This window comes from Mytilus edulis, chromosome 5 (genome assembly GCF_963676685.1).
Source record: "Mytilus edulis chromosome 5, xbMytEdul2.2, whole genome shotgun sequence".
NCBI classification, from domain to species: Eukaryota; Metazoa; Mollusca; class Bivalvia; order Mytilida; family Mytilidae; genus Mytilus; species Mytilus edulis.
Window position 1 is genome coordinate 10,923,071 of NC_092348.1, and position 19,593 is coordinate 10,942,663.

Sequence of the window (19,593 nt, forward strand, 5' to 3'; positions counted from 1 at the left end):
AAAGCAGCCGATTCAGTTTTCGAAAGCAGCGTTCATTATTGAAAAGGAAAGACGAAGTTAAGAAGAATACACTTACATTAGAAAAAAATATAAGCTATCTTATCTGTTGACCGCCAATGACATAAGTTTCAGACTGCATGAAAAGTTCCCAGGAACAAACCACAAGTGATTTTAAAAAAGAAGTAAAAGAAATACTTTGTTTTATTATATTAGTTGTTGAATCTGTCATTATTCAACCTCGTACGCATAACTACACCGTCGTTTTAATTTCAGGCATATTGCTGCCCACAAATGTTTCCATGATCTCTAGGATTATCGTTTCCTGGTGTCAATGTAGTTCTATTGTCAATACACATATTATGCAGAACAACAAGCTACAACAATGTCACGCCATCTAATACTGGGGTGTACGACAATGTTCCTACACTAGAATTGATACCTCGGAAACCTGACTTCAAAACGTCTAAACACCTCTCAATAGCACTGTGCTCATATTGGAACTCCGTCTTCAAACATTATAGCCTTGAATTGCGCTTTTGGGTACTACCAATCCACTTTGCAACTATGTTTTAAAAACTTCCATTTCAATAGGCGAATGTAATTTTTTCTGTTCATGTATAAGTGCACATCATCCGCTAGGCTTTTGATACGCATGACATGGAAAATTTGCGATGTCATTCAAACTACTTTAAAGCATGAAGATATGTGGGAATCGAAATGTTATAATTGCAAACATTTTTTAAACATTGTGTGACGTCACGTTCATATACAAAACGCTTACTCTTGATATATGATGGACATCTGCATTAACCGACTAAAAGCGACCGGTCGCATACAACCTTCAAGCTTTTGCAATTTTAAAACATTATGAATAAACTCATCATAGATACCAGGACTAATTTTGTATATACGCCAGACGCGCGTTTCGTCTACAAAAGACTCATCAGTGACGCTCGAATCCAAAAAAGTTTTAAAAAAAGCCAAATAAAGTACTAACAGATGAATACTATGAATAGTTCTTAAATCATTGATCTATGTTTACGAACACTATCAGCATACTCCACATACTCTTATAGATTGTCTCTCTGTCCATAAACACATTGCGAATGTTCTTTGCTTGTTAAAGGGACCTTATTTGTTATTTTTATATCAACTTAGGACATGTTCTAGTAATGAAAAATCTTCCTCGACAAGGCCCCTCCTCTTCAACAAACCGTCAGGAAATTCCTTGCCAACATATGCTGTTTGGTTGGCTTTGGGATTTACAACAAAACAGCCACGTCCCGCGAGGATGGGTACGTTATAATCGATCCTTCGTTTAGATTGCAACACTCTCTGTACAATAAGAACCATTCTAACAACTCTATTAATGGTCCGTAGGTGGCTTGATACAAGGCAAAACACATTTCTCTATCTTTATTCTCATTGTTCAGTGGCAGTCTAAATATCCCCGACCTTCACACCGGACGGCCTCTATTACAGGAAGTACCTATTGGATTAATTGTTAATTTTTGCTCGTCTTGAAAATGAATGAAATGTTTTCCACTGAACGTTAACCAAAAGCAATTTTTCAATTAAGAATGACATTAACAATACCTTTTGTATTTATTCAAGTGTTAAAAAAGTTGAATGTTTACCAGTTATAACTTCAAGGGTGATTTGAAAACAGAAACAGTATTGCTACAGGTCTTTCTTCCGACAAGCTGATAAAACCGGGTATGAGAATGTCATTTTTTCCATACGGCTTGAATGTTTCTCAATGGGATAACGGTATGTATTTATAATCACTCATGGAGTGATTTGTTGATTCGAAATATAGCGCAACAAGACCCGGCTTCTGTCTACGCAAACACAAAATGATCAATTTTACTTAGGTATATTAGTTAAAGTACCCTTCTTTTATTCAACTTGTTTATAAATATCGCCGTTTTAATAATTTCTCGAACAAAAACCGAACGCGTTGGAATGTCGGATTTTATTTTCCTATATATCTAAAAACATTACATTTTGCATGCATAAAGGCTTTTACAGAGATTTTTCTTAATTTTATTTCACTGCATTCTACAGTGACCCCTTAATATGGCATTTACTTTCGTAAAAGTATGATGTGAAGACATGGAATGAAAGTACTTAGTATAGTTTACATTTTATATACAATCTGTTTTTATCATATTTACAAGTTAGTGTATTATTTCCATTTATCCAAGAAATTGGAGGCGCAGTTTATTTCAAAGTGTAAGCCTAATTTAATTCACTCAGTACTTGCCTGTCCAAGTCAGGAATATGACAGTTGCTATCCATTTGTTTGATGTGATGATTTGTTTTTACAAAAATACCGAACTCGTAGGGAAATTGTAAACGGAGAGCTCATAAGCAAAATCAAAAGCTCAAACTAATAACAGCTTTAAACATTTCCGATTCGGTACTTTATTTTATTTATGTAGAAATGGTGGATAAAACCTGATTGTATAGCTAGCTTAACCTCTCACTTGTATGACAGTCGCATACAATTCCAATATATTGACAACGAAGTGTGAACAAAACTAATAGATATAATAATGTTTATAGTCATCTGTATTTTAAAGAAGGCACATTAACTCGTCAAACAGATGTATACTGTTCATTATTATTTATATAAAAAAAAAGCTGAAAGTATCCACTTTTTATCTTAATTTCAATTGTCTATGAGTTAACACAGTTTTACCTTATTATATCGGAGTCTCTTTGTCAATTAATGATACCATTTAAACCATTCAACTGTTGAAACATTTTTCGGAGCCTCAACCGCCCTCTGCATGTTTTTACCATCAACACTTGAAAGATTGTCAGTAGTTGATATTCCATTTGACAAGACGGATGCTACTTATTGCGTACGCCATTGAAATTTCACAAAATTCACACTAAGCAACAAAACATTGTAAAGATGTAAATACAACTTCCATTAGAATATCTTGAATAGATACGGTAGTAAAACATTGTTAAAGGAAGGTAAGTTCGAAGAAATACAACTGAAATATAAATAGAAGTATATGATGTGTTCTTAAATATCTATAAAGGAAAGAAGATCATTAGAGTAATTTACTCTCCAATTTCGTACTTTAGTTTGGCCTTTTAAACTTTTTTTGCTTCGGACGTCACTAATGAGTCTTTAGTGGACGAAACGCACGCCCTGCGTACATACAAAATGTAATCCTATCTTTGGTACTTGTCTATCCCAAATTCATGTATTTGGTTTTGATGTTATATTTGTTATTCTCGTGGTGTTTTGTCTGTTGCTTGGTCCGTTTCTATGTGTGTTGCGTTTCGGTGTTGTATCGCTCTTATATTTAATGCGTTTCCCTCGGTTTTAGTTTGTTACCCCGATTTTGTTTTTTGTCCATGGATTTATGAGTTTTGAACAGCGGTATACTACTGTTGCCTTTATTTGATGAGTTTATTTACACCTCCTCAAAACTAGTGCAGATATCCGGAAGATATTTGAGCAGCATTTGTGACGAAACTTTGTTTAACCGTAATAATCAATGCAATAATACAAGAAAAAGATTGGGAAAAAATCTGTTCAATGATTAATTCGTTCGAGTTAAAGAAATGCGAACAATACCAAAGGGACATTCGAACTGATTAAAAGAGGAAAAAACAACAGTCTAGCAATATAAAAAGAGGCAGTGAAACAGTCATATGAAACCAGTTGACTGCCTAAGACACCAAGGCCAAAAAGACACAAAACTTATCAACAGAAAATAATTAATCTAGTGACACATATTCAACTGTATCTTTTTACCCTTCCAGAGCACCTGCGATCACCTCAAGGTTTTTGGTAGGGTTCCTTAGTTTTCTTTGTTGTTTGTCGTTTCATTACTATTTATGTTTGCAATGGCATTTTTCGTTTTTCTAAACGAGTTTGTATATGCCTTTGGATTCCTTCGGCCCTTTTGAAATAAACTTTAAGAGAAGACAAAAGATTAAACAAAACGAACCTTTCTTAAACACATCAGAAATGTTCATGATTCTGTAGTTAAGGATGTTCTAGTTCTAATTTTAATCCCACCAGTCCTCATGAAGGGAGTCATTTCGATTATTGGAGGAATTGATCACAAATTTGAAATGTGAAATTTTAAAATTCTTTGTATAATCATTGAACGACAAAAATATGTGACGTATACAATTTTCTGACGTCAGACACGCGAATCAATGAATGTGTTTGGTCTTTGCATTATGTATTCGTGTTTGTTTTCTGTAATTAGTTAATACTTCAGTTTCATTATGTATATCTATTATATTCATTTAACAAAATTTACTCGGTTTGCAATAGCATTAATTGTTCTAAATGATAAGGATGTTCTTATCCCAAGCTTAAAAGCATAGCCGTATTTGACACAACCTTTTTCAACTTTTGATCTTCAGTGCTGTACAACTTTGTACTTTTTTTCACTTTCGATCTTTTATATCTGGGCGTCACTGGTGAGTCTTGTGTGGACGAGGCGCGTTTTTGGCGTATTAATTTTAAACCTGATGCTTTTTGTTATCCATTAATCATGTGTTCCTTTGTCTAACACGTTTTCCTATTTATTTGTATTGTAGTCCTGTAATATTATGTTGTCATTTCAATGTTATATTTAACATTGCCATTAAAGTGCGAGGTTTGGCATGCCACAAAACCAGGTTCAACCCACCATTTTGTCCTTCAAAAATGTCCTGTACCAAGTCAGGAATATGGCCATTGTTATATTATAGTTCGTTTCTGTGTGTGTTACATTTTAACGTTGCGTCGTTTGTTTTCTCTTATTTTGAGTGTAAATTCACATTGCGATAAGACGTGTCACGGTACTTGTCTATCCCAAATTCATGTATTTGGTTTTGATGTTATATTTGTTATTCTCGTGGGATTTTGTCTGATGCTTGGTCCGTTTCTGTGTGTGTTACATTGCAGTGTTGTGTCGTTGTTCTCCTCTTATGTTTGGTGCGTTTCCCTCAGTTCTAGTTTGTTACCCCGATTTTGTTTTTTGTCCATGGATTTATGAGTTTGAACAGCGGTATACTACTGTTGCCTTTATTTGTAGATAGTTGTTTTTGTGTTCTGATAAATTGTTCCTTTTAAAATTATTACACGATGATGACTGCTGTACCCATATTTTGACTATTTTATTTATTATGTCTTTAGTTCACACATCTTTCAGTTGAACGGCAAACGATTTAATGGCGTCTAAGTTCAAGACATTGGTCACGCGATAAAAGGCCAAAGTTTACCGTTTTCTTGTGAACGTGCACACCTCGTGGTTTTTTTTACCTCGTATAGTCTTATTGAAACTCGTACTTAAATAAAACTTGTAGGATCCAAATCTTGAATGAATAAGCTTCATTATTATGTATACCTATTTATGAAGTGTTTTAAAAGTATGCTAAAACAACGATGGAAGTTGAAATATTTTTTGGAAAATTTACGTAGGTCTACGGAAAATCCCAAATCATTTCTTAAATAGGTTTGGTAACGTACGGAGGGGTATACAATATCAAGTAAAACCATTTTCTGGATCTTATTTATTAATTATAGATCATGAAATTCCCGGATACGCAATTGTGTCAGATTATTCGTGGCGAAGCGGAGACCAAAGGGAGATAACAAAGTCCACGCAACGTACAGGGAAGTGCAAGTTCAGTAAGCTAAAACTAAAATTGATGCATGATTACAGTACAGTTTAAAATATTTCGGGGTTTCCTTAAATCGTTAGTAAATAATAAATATCAAGTTAACTTTTTCTCGTTTGAATTGTTTTACATTGTCTTATCGGGGCCTAGTGTAGCTGACTATGCGGTATGGACTTTGCTCATTGTTGAAGGCCGTACGGTGACCTATAGTTGTTAATGTCTGTGTCATTTTGGTCTTTTGTGGATAGTTGTCTCATTGGCAATCATGCCACATCTTCTTTTTTATATTTTTAATAAATTTTGATTACACAAAAATAGATATGAAATGATTGAATATTGCATTGCATTTGTTCATGCATGTTCTTCCAGGTTTATAAAAACTTCAAAATTTATAAATCTTATAAGAGAGAGGAACTTCCTCCAGAGGCCAGGCAATTAAATATTTAAACATGAACATATTATATTCATTAAATTTAATTGTTAAGAGCGGAGAGTTAACAAATATGCTAGAGATCCTGTGGTTGAATGCTGCTTATACTAGACAGTATGTAAATAGTAAACTATCAGGGTTTTTTAAATGACCTGCGAAAAAAAGGTTACATTTTATGACATGATAGCCCTTTTAAGGTAACAATTCCAATAAAAAAAATCTGATGAAAACAACAGCCTTAAAATTAACATTTTTTTAATTTTGGCCAACAATGAATAAATGATTTCAAACCAAAAAATTGATATACAAAAAACTAATCAGAGTCAGACTGAGAGTATGTATTTCACTTAAAATAAAATAAAAAAGATAGAAATAAACACGTCCACCGGTTTTATTGGTGGATACACTGCAGTACCCTTGCAGCGCCCTCTAGCGATCCAACAATAGAAAGGATATAATCGGTTGTTGATTCATCAGCAGAACTCGTGTCACATTTAGAAAAGCACCTTTTTTTACAATTTTATCCAATCTATGTACATTACAAATTGAAAATGTAGACAGTTGATTAAATATTGATATCTAAGCAATAAAACATTATTTGATGTGAACAAAATATAAACATTTTTATTATATCATCTTTCTAGATTAAAAACTATATCAGATGTACAAGTTCTACTGCTGGCTTTAAATTAAGAGACATTCAAACATCCAAAAGCCCGAAATGGATTTAAAAAATAAAGAATAAAGTAAAAATAAAACTAAAGAAAAATCTTAAATGCAATATGGTATTAAACAATTCACATTTATGGCAAAAGGAGTTTGTGATATTTTTTCTTAATAAATATTCAAAAGTTCTAAAAACTTGAAGCAAAAGCAGAGATTTCTTTTAATTTTTAATTGAATTATGAATATAGAAAAAGGGGTCTGTTAAAAGTTTATCTTATGTGTATATGCTTTTGGGAAATTAAATATAAATGTTATTGCATTATAATTAAATAAAAGGTACAAATATAAATGAACTGTACCATGTGTACCGGAATTTTAAATTTAAACCAAATTATGTTGTTATGCAATACTGTTCTTAAAGGAAAATCAAAATCAAAAATAAAGCAAAGCAGTAAATCATGAAATAATTTAAAGTTAACTGAACTAACAAATAAGTAAAAAATAAACTGATAAATATTTGTTTTTCTTACACCTCTCCAGCATCATCGCAGTATACATGACATGGAATATGTTTCACTAAATGAATAAGAAAAAAGGATAAAAATAAAAAGGGAGCAACTTGTACATGTACATGTATTTGATGTGCAACTAAATTTACAGCCAGTCATTAACCAGAATAAATATACACACATAGAAACGAACTATAATTTAACAAAGGCCAATTTCCTGACTTAAATGGTGGGTTGAACCTGGTTTTGTCTTATGTAGACGAAACGCGCGTCTGGCATACTAAATTATAATCCTGGTACCTTTGATAACTATTTGTGGCATGCCAAACCTCGCACTTTAATGGCAATGTTAAATATAACATTGAAATGACAACATAATATTACAGGACTACAATACAAATAAATAGGAGAACGTATAACACTTTGCTATATAATCTGCATGCAAATTGAAGAAGCAACTATTCTGTTAAAAGAGTAATAGGAAAATAGCATAAGCAATACTATGTTGTGTGGTTTACTGGCAACAAAAACAAAATAAACAAGTACTATAATATTCATATCTACAGGTAAGAGGAATACTACAAGAACTCTATGTTATATTGCTTCAGCTAAGGAAAAACGAATGCTAATCTACATTATATTAGAAATACCCTGTATTCATCAGGATACAATTAGTAAGTACATTCACCTCAAAAGAAAACTTAAATGGACTTACTAAATATTATAACCTGAAAATGTGTCATCAATGTTCAAACTTTGGTTATTAAAATCAGTTACATGTTTGACATATAATGGCTTACTTTTACAAATTCTGTCATGAATTACGACTTCAATTGAGAGTTGACTCAATGGCAATCATACCACATCTTCTTGTATCTATTTTATGCGTAATGACCATGAATGACTCTGATTTTTTAATTTGTTTTTGTGCTTGGTACCAATCAGGCAATCTGTAGAGTTCACTAAATCAAAACTCTCCAGGTGTTGAGGGTTTACAAACATTTTACTTGCCATACTTTTTATGTAAATTTGAGAAAGGAAATGGGGAATGTGTCAAAGGGACAACAAACCGACAATAGAGTAGACAAAGGCCACCAATGGGTCTTCAATGTAGCGAGAAACTCCCGCACCCGAAGGCGGTCTTTAGCTGGCTCCTTAAAAAATATGTATAATAGTACAGTGATAATGGGTGTCATACTAAACTATGAATTATACACAAGAAACTAAAGTTAAAAATCATACAAGACTTACGAAGGCCAGAGTGTGTCTATTCCAAGTGAGGACATGGGAGATTGTTTGAATTGGTAAATAAATTGATGTTTATTTTTTTGTATGCCAAACTGTCAGTATGGGTTTTACTCATAATTGAAGGTAACCTATAGTTGCTTATATTGTACATCCACATCATTTAAACATTGGTCTAAAGTCATAATCACAATCATACCACTTGTCCTTATTTAAAAAAACTATTTCTCCATCTTTATTCTTCCATTGTATCTAATTTAAAACCATGCACCTTGCATGTTGGATTTGACTGGAGTGACTTGTAAAGATTACCAATTAATACTAGTACATAAGCTGTTGACGTATCTACAGAAATGTATCGCCTATTCTTTTTATAGTAACATACAAATGTTGAAATTTAAACACACTATTCATCAAACTATAATTCAAAGATCCAAATATCAATTACCAATTTTTACCATTTAAAACCAGACATTATCATGAACTTAAAAACATAAATTCAGTAAATGTTGACAAGTAAACAGACCAGGAATGTGTGGACAAGGCCAAAATATCTTTACTGAAAAACTGAATGTGCTGGGCACCTGCAAACAACTGACAACTGCAACTAATGTTATTGACTTCCACATAAACTTTAAATTTTAACAAAGCTATAATCATGTAGAGCAGGATCTGTTTAATTATCCTTCCAGAGCACCGAAGGTCACCGCATTTTTTTGGTGTGGTTTCATAGTGTATTGTTTTCTATGTTGGGCTTTGTATGCCTTTAGGTCCTTTACTTTTTATCAGGATGCATCAGTTTATCTTTGACTTACAATGACTTATGAGTTCTAATGTTCCTCCAGTTTCTTTTGTCCTTTTTTCCCCAAAATCAACAGACCACAACTCAGAGAAAAAGTAAAAATAAGATCAATATGAAAATGGGGTATAGCGCATATCATTTAATTCCTTAAAACTGACATTACCCAAACTTTATCAGAAGACCTTATCAACTTGAGCAACTTAACTGACCTTATCACAAACTTGTTTACCCTGCCGGAAACAGCATGCCTTTATATCGCCTTGAACACTTTGGGACAAAAAACTTTGATTGAAATAACCAAATGTGATTTCATTGCCACTTCTCTGATACATAAATTAAAAAGAGTTGTAAATGAAATCATCATTATGTTACTTTTCATTCATGAAAAGGGATATTCGAATGGCAATTTTAGTTTCCTACAATGACAAAAGAAATTATATTGTGTACATTCCGTCTCTATACATGTTGTCTGTTCAACATCCCCACCTGAAAAGAAATAAAAAGACTTATTAATCTACTACTCCCTCCAAAGCCAAAATGTATCAAAGGAACATAATACAGCCATTGCATTCAGGAGAGAAAAAATTGTACTTCTGATAAATTGATTGGAATTAAGGAGTAAAATTACAATTAGCCAATCTCTTAAAAATAAGATCTTTACTGGATTTGTCTTTCCTTTAGCAAAATGATTAGTAACACTCTTTCCCAAAAACATTTAAGCAAAACAACTTTCCTAAACATTTAAAAAAGCAATGAAAGAGCAATATGTATTTTAAAATGGTGCTTGAATTTTATTAACATCTTTAAATCCACTAAAATGGTCAATTTTTATTCCTAATTAAGAGTTTGATCTTCCAATATATATTTAGCTTAAATTGGTACAGAAAAACTTAAAGGGCATACTATACAGTTTTATTCCCACACTGACATTTTGATGAAAGTTTGAATACAACCTTTTACCCCTTAAGTCAATTCAAATTTGAAACGAAAAAATAAAGCTTAATGTGCCAATTTTAATTTTGCACATGAATAGAATTTCTGGTTTCTTGGACATTTCTAACCTTTGCTAACATACCAACACTTCTTGTTTTAAAAGATAATTACAAAATAATATAAAATAAATTTGAACGTCTTCTCTTCTTGTCAAAATGTTGCCAATTTTTTTTTGTAAGCGATTACAGTAACTGTTTCGTATGCCCTACAAATATTGAGATTACACACAAAAAAAGTTAATGACGGACTTAGTAATACCATAACACAGAATATTTTAGCTTCAACGAAACTCAAATTTTACCAACAACATGAAAAACATTGTAGACAATGATCTACCACTCTCCATGAAATTGTACATTTTATTTAATAATTAATTGATGTTTGCTTTACATCCAGTGGCAAATATTTCATGCGTGTTCAGGACGATACCTTACGTTCAGTAGCAAATATTTCATGCATGTTCAAGACGATACCTTTTATTTCAAGTTCCTTTTCATTTCACTACATTTCATAGCAACAAAGTTCCATCTATTCCATATATTTCTTCAAATGTTAGTCAGTCATAAGTTTCAAATAACCCATAAATAGCTAATTATAATGATTAAATGAGCAATAAAAACATGATTCAACAGAATGAAATGTTTTTAAACTGTTCCCAAAATTATGAAAAACTTTGTAGACAATTATCTACCACCCTCCATGAAGTTGTATGGCAGTTTAAAGAGATTTACTTTTAAATAGTAACAAACTTACTAATAATTTTTCTTCTAGATTAACCAACCCATATTTCATGTATTCCTCAAGTAGCTTTGAAACGGAAATACAATGATTTAAACAGATATCTTAAAAATATTACAGAAAACTAGATAACTTCATTTATATAAGAAGAAAAATAACCTCAAATTCAGGGATGTCTTTCTTTTAATTTGTTGGATTATTTATAGAAAGTGAAATGACCTCACTTATTATAATTTGAAAGGGGTTTTAAAAATGAATCAACTTTAAATCATTTAAAGATGACCTAAACTTTTCCTTTACAAGGTGTTAAGAAACGGACACAAAAGTCCTAATGCAGAAATAGTATATATGAAAGATACATCAAACCAAAACAACTAAACCTTGTCAATCATTCAATACACCAAATATAGACATGTACATATTGAAAATAAACTCATCATAGATACCAGGACTAAATTTTATAAAAGGAACCTATATATATATACCAATTTCTAAATATAGCTATCCTTACGAGGTCAAGAAAAATAGACATATGACAGACTAAAACTTCGTAACAGAAGAACCCAGGTACTTAGTTAGGCACATGCAGACAATAAGAACTTTTTAATTCCAAACTTGAAGAGCGATTGAACTACAATTTTGGGTAAAGACTTCCAATAGCCCTTCTGATACTAATATAAAAACGTTTAGTACCTTCATCATTAAGATGAACACCATCACGCTTCCTAAAATAACCCGCTGAACTTGTTATACCACCCCTGTGGAACCAAAAAAACAACACCAGGTGATGCATGCCTAACTGAATAGTGAGCATCCAACTCTATTCAACTTATCTTTTTCCTCATTGTAAAAGTCAACATCAGTTTGCCGGATTTTAAGACGAGGAAAAATCTCGCACAAAACAACTTTTTGTACCTGGTATAAGGTCTGGAGCTATGGATGAAATGCTTCATAGACTCCATATACACCTGTGGATGATAATGTTTTTCTTGATCAATATCGTTACCACCAATCTGTAGTATCACCATCTCTGGACGAAAACTATGGAGTTTGCCGTGAACTCTCTTTGACAGATCTGTAATAAGGTCACTGATAGCATCCCCCCCCCCCCTGATACCAAGACAGTGAACTACAGCCTGATCAAGGTCAAAATCAGGTCTTAAAGAAGGAATCGTATAAACATCATTTCCCAAACGAGCAACAAAACTATGTCCAAGCACCAGAACATTATGTTTCTCTGATATTTGAACAGATCTCTTCGGACAAATCAGTGGACTGCTGTCTCACTGGCTATATATATACCACATAGGGATTTTTTTGTTGTTGGTGGAATACTGTCTCACTGGTTAACATATAAAATCATCTTATCTCTATTGATGGAGTTCTGTCTCACTGGCTATCATGGCCATATACCACATAATTGTTTTGGGTGGCATACACTGGTTATTGAACAAAATGTTTATTTTTATTGTTTGAGTTCTGTCTCACTGGCTATCATGGCTTTATACCAATTTTGTTTTGTGGAATACTGTCTCTGGTTATTATATGAAATCTTTTTATTTTTATTGCTGGGGTGCTGTCTCACTGGTTATTATACCATAATCTTTCATTCTTGTTAAAATTTCGAAGTACTATAAGTTCAGAAGATGTACTTTACAGCCAAATTGAAATGTATATATACATGACATATGTTTTATTAAAAAAATGGATCGAATTACTATACAAGTATATATATTAAAGATCATCAATTTAGGAGTTGTCCTTAATCTCTGATTAGTAATTTCAAATATTAATTGGCAGCTGCCTGAGACGCGTGTAACCAAACCCGTGTATCACCTTCGTGATTTGCAGACAGCTGTGCAAACTCTACAATGCAAACGTGAAAAGAAGAGATTTCAAGTGTTTTGTCACGGTTGTCGTCGTCAAAACCACTAGCTGTAATGACAGCACACAAACCATCTATGAAAAATGTCGATGCTAGTCTTAAAAGTTCATAGGACAAACAATTCACCAAGTTTCTCTTGTTTTCACGGTTGGCTAGAACAGACCTCCAATTGGAAGGCAGCAAAAGACCTGCATGTACTACTGAACTCAACACAGCAGGATCAGACGCCTGAACACTACTATCTCTTCGTGACCTCCACATCCTTCGGACTACAACCATGTCTGTTTGGGTGATCAAACACAACATGGATTTCTGAAGCAGAAAACTGCTTATATGACCTAACAATCCACCTGTCAAATATAAACTTAGCGTAATCTCCAAATATAAACTTAGCGTAATCTCCAAAGGTCTTATGCTGAGGGGCTGGGTTGAAGTTAATCATAAACATGCCTTCCAGTATAACTGCAGTAAGTCCTGTCTCTGTGGGTAAAGCAGAAAGGAAGGCATCAGGATAGCGTGACCTAAAATGATGAAGGAACAATGACTTCTGACCTTTCAGGGGAATGCCTTCCTCATCGCAAATAGCTCTAGGCAAAACCAAAACTGATCCAGATCAGAAACTTGTTCTGAGGAGAGTTTTGAAAAAGCTATTTTCTTGCGTTAACAAGAGACCACAGTCTTATTATCCTTGATCTCTTTCTTCTGCTTATAAATAGTCACCTTAGGAGAAGAAAAGGTTTTAAGGTTTCGCCTTTTCCTGTGTGGTTGCTTCACTGAAATATCGGGGACTCTGTTCAAGAAACACTGAATATAATTATTCATGTTCTCACTACCATGGTACCTGTACCTCAAAAGGGAATCTGCCTGGTCACTAGTAGCGATGATATGTGTAAATATGTGATGAAGATTACCTACCAAATCGTCAACAAATAGTAAGGAAACCTTAAATTTTTCCACATATTGGAAAATGGTCTGCTTTTCACTATGAACGTAAGACTTTGACAATTCCTTGCGTTTACCTGACTGACCACTTTTAATATCTAACTTCACCTTCAGATTATGCAATGTTTCAGCTGTGTAAGTCAGATAATATGTCATGGCAGTCAATGAAGGTAAACTGAAGGTGTTTATTGCCTTTTTAGTCTTTAGGTTGATCTCCATCTCATGAGCTTCATCAAGAGCCACTGAAAAAAAATTATCCCCAGACAAAGACACTGCAAAGCAACCAGCCTTAAAATGGTGTATGACATCAACAGGGAATGTAAGTAGGTCAGCATAGTGATAAGGAATCATACGCATGTAATTATGCCTGTCAAAAGCAGTGAAAAGGCAAGCCAAGTTTTTCAGCGAGGCATTTCGTATATCCCAATTCTGTTCCCTAATGGCAACGTATAGACAAAGGTTTGACATAAAGTCTACATGAATGAAATTATTACAAAAACAAAATGTCTCGCTTTTTTCACTTGATTGCTTACGCTATTCATCAAATTCGACTTGTACACCTTGCAACATCATCCTTATCCTTCTGTTCAAAACAGAAGACCATATATTGAAATCTAGAATATCACCTTCAAGATTCCCATGACAGTCTTTACTGACTGTAATGTCAGCACTTTCCAAAATGACAGAAATGATTTTCTGAAAATCATTATCAAAACAAGCAACACCTGGTGAACTGTGTGACCTCATTAAAGACTCTACCTGATATCTGAACGTGGCTTCCCAAACATGTGATAAAAACCGGTGGGTCATGGGAAATCTAGTGCACTCTGTTAACACCTTCAGAGTGGCCCCATGATGAAACTTCACAGCTAGTTCTTTCAGACCTCCATCATAGTATATTTTCATAAACACTGGTAGCAGGTTTTTCAGAATATGCCAATCTCCAGGGTATGGCAAAACCCAATCTAGTGCATTACCATATTCTGATTTCAACTTAATGAGAATATCGTAAGACCTACCATCACCAACTACAACTAAATAGTTGATCTTAGTTCCAACCCGGAACTTACCATACAAAAAATTGAGTGTCAACTCAACTGTAGCTTTAGAGTCAGCGGTTTCATCCAAAACAATGCAATTGAGTGAAACTAAGAAACCTCTGTCTGGCTGCAGTCATATGCTAAATAAGCCTTAAGACCGGGAACTACAATATGATTTGTTTTCAACACTGATTTTGAGAAACAGTACGCAGACAAATCTGACACATGTTTATTCCACGCAACTTTCTCCACCTCAGATATGGAAAAATCATCTAAAGATAACCGAGTAAACCTATTTACTTAAATGTTTGAAGGTTCACCAATGTTGTCTCCAGGTCCCCTTAAGGCCTTAATCAAATCAGATGGAATACTCCTAGATACTGATTTTACACAGGTTTCCGAAGCACTCTGATCGGGATAACCAGACTCAGATGGCTTTGGAACATACTTAAAATTATGCTTAACACTCGGCTTAGGTGTAACTGCTTGAATAGTCGTTCCATGAAAACCTGATTTAGTTGCTCCTGTCCCAACTATAGCATACTTTTGGTTTTTATCCAAATTGTCAAAAGATGCACCAGTGAAACTGTCTGAACTTGAACAAATTAGGTTCTTTATCAAGCTGAATGCACCTACTACTAATAAAACGCCTCAATGACTCTTTCGAAACAGTTGCACCTAGTCGATTGCTAATTGCTAAAAGTTCTGTAGAAGAACCACTGTATTTGTCCAAGATATCACTTAAGAGCAAATGAAGGGGTTGACCACATTTAGAACTTTTTAAAAGCATTAAAAATGCAGCTAGCAATAAAAAGCCTAGGAAATAATCTCAAACATGAATCATCTATACCTATAGCTAAATAGCTGTTTTCCCATGAATTAAACACATCTCTGCGCAATTCTTTCTCCTCAATTTCATTTGCAGTAAGTCTATAAATGAAATTCCAAAGAACAGGGCCAAGCTTCCGTATCTAACCATGCACATCAAAGCATCTAATATCAGGTAGTTCAGCAAAATTAACACTTGAAGAAACATATGATTTAATACACTGTCTGGTGATTTTTAATGTTTCACCGAGACATTCATTCTTCTTCATTGCCTGTAAACTTTCTGATAAGTCATCAAGTTTAATCTGCAAGACCTTATTCACATTTTGAAGTTGTGAATGCTCAGCGCATGAAGTCTGTACCTACTCTATAAACTATCCTATCTGTCTTCAAACTCTCTGGCACCAAATAGTGAAGTGCAGATCCTAAGCATGACTTAAGCATTTTAAAAATCTACCTAATTTCATGCTTAGTTCTATTTTCACTGCCAACATTCAATGAAATGTTTAAAGTGTTGAGCAATTTTGAGACATGTCCACAATATTCTGAGTATAAAGACTGCAGTAAAAGTGGTTTATATGGTTAAAAAAATTTGTTTACAACTTCTGCCAGAACCATCCTGAAACAAAATAAATCAATGTTTGTGACGTCTACTAATTTAACATCAATCTCATTAAACTCATGTAAACAATCAACAAAAAATCCATCAGACTGTGCATGAATTAATGTGAAATTAGTAGATTTTGAAAACACGTTGTATGATCTATAGCAACTCAAACATACCATCATGCTTTCAGATTCTATATCTTTTTCAACATTTAATTCTTCTGTAATGTACAGGTTGAAATGGTCATTTTTATCTGAAGATATATTAACAAACTTTTTAGAATATTTTAAAAATTTGTCACATATACAACAGTTTATATCATAAACACATTTCTGATACTCTCTATAATGATGCTCACATAATGTAACCTTAACATCACTGGAATCAAGAAGGGGTTGCTGAGATGAGTCCCAAGTTTTAAAGTAATTCTTAAACTTGTGGGGCTCAACTGAAGCAACCCTACATGATATATCACAATGTAAAGCTGAAAGGAAACATGAACCTGAAATAGAGACACATGGATCTAGTGCAACACTTGCACAATTACTGAAAGTGGAATGCAATTGAGATAAATTCAATTGTTTGCTACGCCAAAATCACCTATAAGTCAACGATACTGCTATATTTTAAAATATCAATGCGACATTTTAAAATATCATAGCGATGATTTTTTAATATCAAAAATTTATGAATGCGATACTTTTATAATATAACTGCTATAATTTCTAATATAAAATGAATACGTTGACACGTCACAGACTGCATGTCAAGAAACTGCAAACATAATTCACAAACTTGGATCATGACCGGTTTAATGTTTTAGGATCAATATCACTAAAATTTCGAAACTGTAACAAAATTAACGCTTACATGAACTTTTCCTTACGAAAATGTAATAATCTGTTCAGTCTATTGTTTTCAATCACATGGTTTAACCGACTAACTAACATGTTTAACCCCGCAACATTATTTATGTATGTGCCTGTCCCAAGTCAGGAGCCTGTAATTCAGTTGTTGTCGTTTGTTTATGTGTTACATATTTGTTTTTCGTTCATTTTTTTTTTATATAAATAAGGCCGTTAGTTTTCTCGTTTGAATTGTTTTACATTGTTTTATCGGGCCTTTTATAGCTGACTATGCGGTATGGGCTTTGCTCATTGTTGAAGGCCGTACGGTGACCTATAATTGTTCATGTCTGTGTTATTTTGGTCTCTTGTGGACAGTTGTCTCATTGGCAATCATACCACATCTTATTTTTTATAATTCTATTTGAAGTTATGATGCAATGGCGGAATTTAAATGCGGTTGCAAATACGTCTACCGACCTATTAGATAATAATATACTGGTCACACTGCTATTGCCTATCCACCTTGGTAATATCGAAATAGACAAAAAATATCATTTCTTAAAAGAAACATTCATTCAAACAATCCAATCCAATACAGCTCCAAATTACAATAAATAGTCAAATGGTAAAATCAATAATCCAAACAAATTAAAATGTACAAATGCTGATGTCCTGAAGTTTGAAGATACCAACTGAGTAGCCTCAGACTATAAGTTGTGCAACTTCAGATACAACGAAAATCAAAAATCTTGTCAAACAGAAAATGTATTTATTATTAACATAGAAAAAGATATTGAGAAGGAAAACAATTCTTTTTGGATATCAAAGACTTTTCCCGTTGGTAAATCGATATCTCTATGAACATAATCGGCTCGCCGCGTGGACGCTCTTTTTACATCGCGATGACCGTGAGGGTATTCCGATGTATTGTTGCCAGAGATTTGACTTTCGTTTTTGGCTAGTAACCGATCGTATAAATACGCGAACTTTTCTGAGTGCAAAATAAAAATCCGTATCGCTTGTTATAAATTCATTTCTTCAATGAGTACTACACAAAATGTTTAGAACACAAGTAAATAAGATGTAAATGGTCACCTGAATGAAATACGTTCGTACAACAAAGTTTACATTAAAAATTATATATAATTGTCCCGAATAAACAGCTGTCATGGATGCAAAGAGCTATTGGAGAAACAATTATTTTAAAAATATAAATCTTTGTAAGATCTAGTTCAAATATTTAGTTTTTCACTTGCTTTCCATCACGAGATAATTAACGAGACGTTTTTTTTCAAACACAACCAAATCACCCACAATGACAGCATTTTGCCCAATCACAGAAAAGATTTTCGAGCATGCGTATTCTGTTGCCATAGTTTATAAGCGTCCTTAAGTTCAAAGGGCACAAACCGAAACTATACCGACTACATCGGAAAAAAAGGAGATTCAAAAGTATAGGTCAGGTTTTGTCGAATCAATCTGAACGAGGACAGTATGATTCATCTTTGTCACTAGTTAGTTTCATTGTTATCCAATAAAAGTCTTCCGTGCGTGTGTTGCGAGCATATCGGATATATATTATTTCGGTGCGTTTATTATAAAATTTGCTAAATGTTATATATGTGAACAATCATTTTGATACTTAGCTATTTGATTACGGCATTGTTTATTAAATCCTTATTTGATTAATTTTGCTTCCAAAAAAACTAACTGAGAAATTTGTAAGATGTTACCAAAAACAATTTGAATTTAAGCAATGGTCTTAAAACTGCTCATTTGCATACAATACTACTAAGAAGTAAAATCACAAAAATAATGAACTCCGAGGAAATTCCAAACAGAAAGTCCCTTATTAAATGGTAAAATCAAATGATAAAACACACCAAACGAATAGATAACAACTGTCATATGTCTGACTCAGTACTGGCATTTTCAAGTTTTGAAATTGGTGGATTGAACCTGGTTTTATAACGCTTAACCTCTCACGTGTATGACAGACTCATCAAATTCTGTCATATTTACAACGATGCGTGAACAAAACAGACATAATAGGTAAAATTGTCAAAATATGGGTACAACAGTCTTATATCAATACTAATCGGTACTAATATTGATATAAGAAAAACACTGCTATGATATTTTAAAAGTATCGCATTGATATTTTAAAAGCATCGCATTGTTTATTTATGTATATAAGAAAAACACAGCACTTCAAATTTTACACGGACATAAACTTTAGCTTCTAACTAACTTTTTTTATATTTGAACAATAAGTTTTAAAGTTAGTATTTTTTTAGTTTTTCGTTGCCGAAAACAACATTTTCCGCATGGAATGTCTGTATATTTACAATTGATATTAGACAATATCGCTTTGTGATATAAAAAAGTTTTTTATCGATACGCTTCTTCTATAG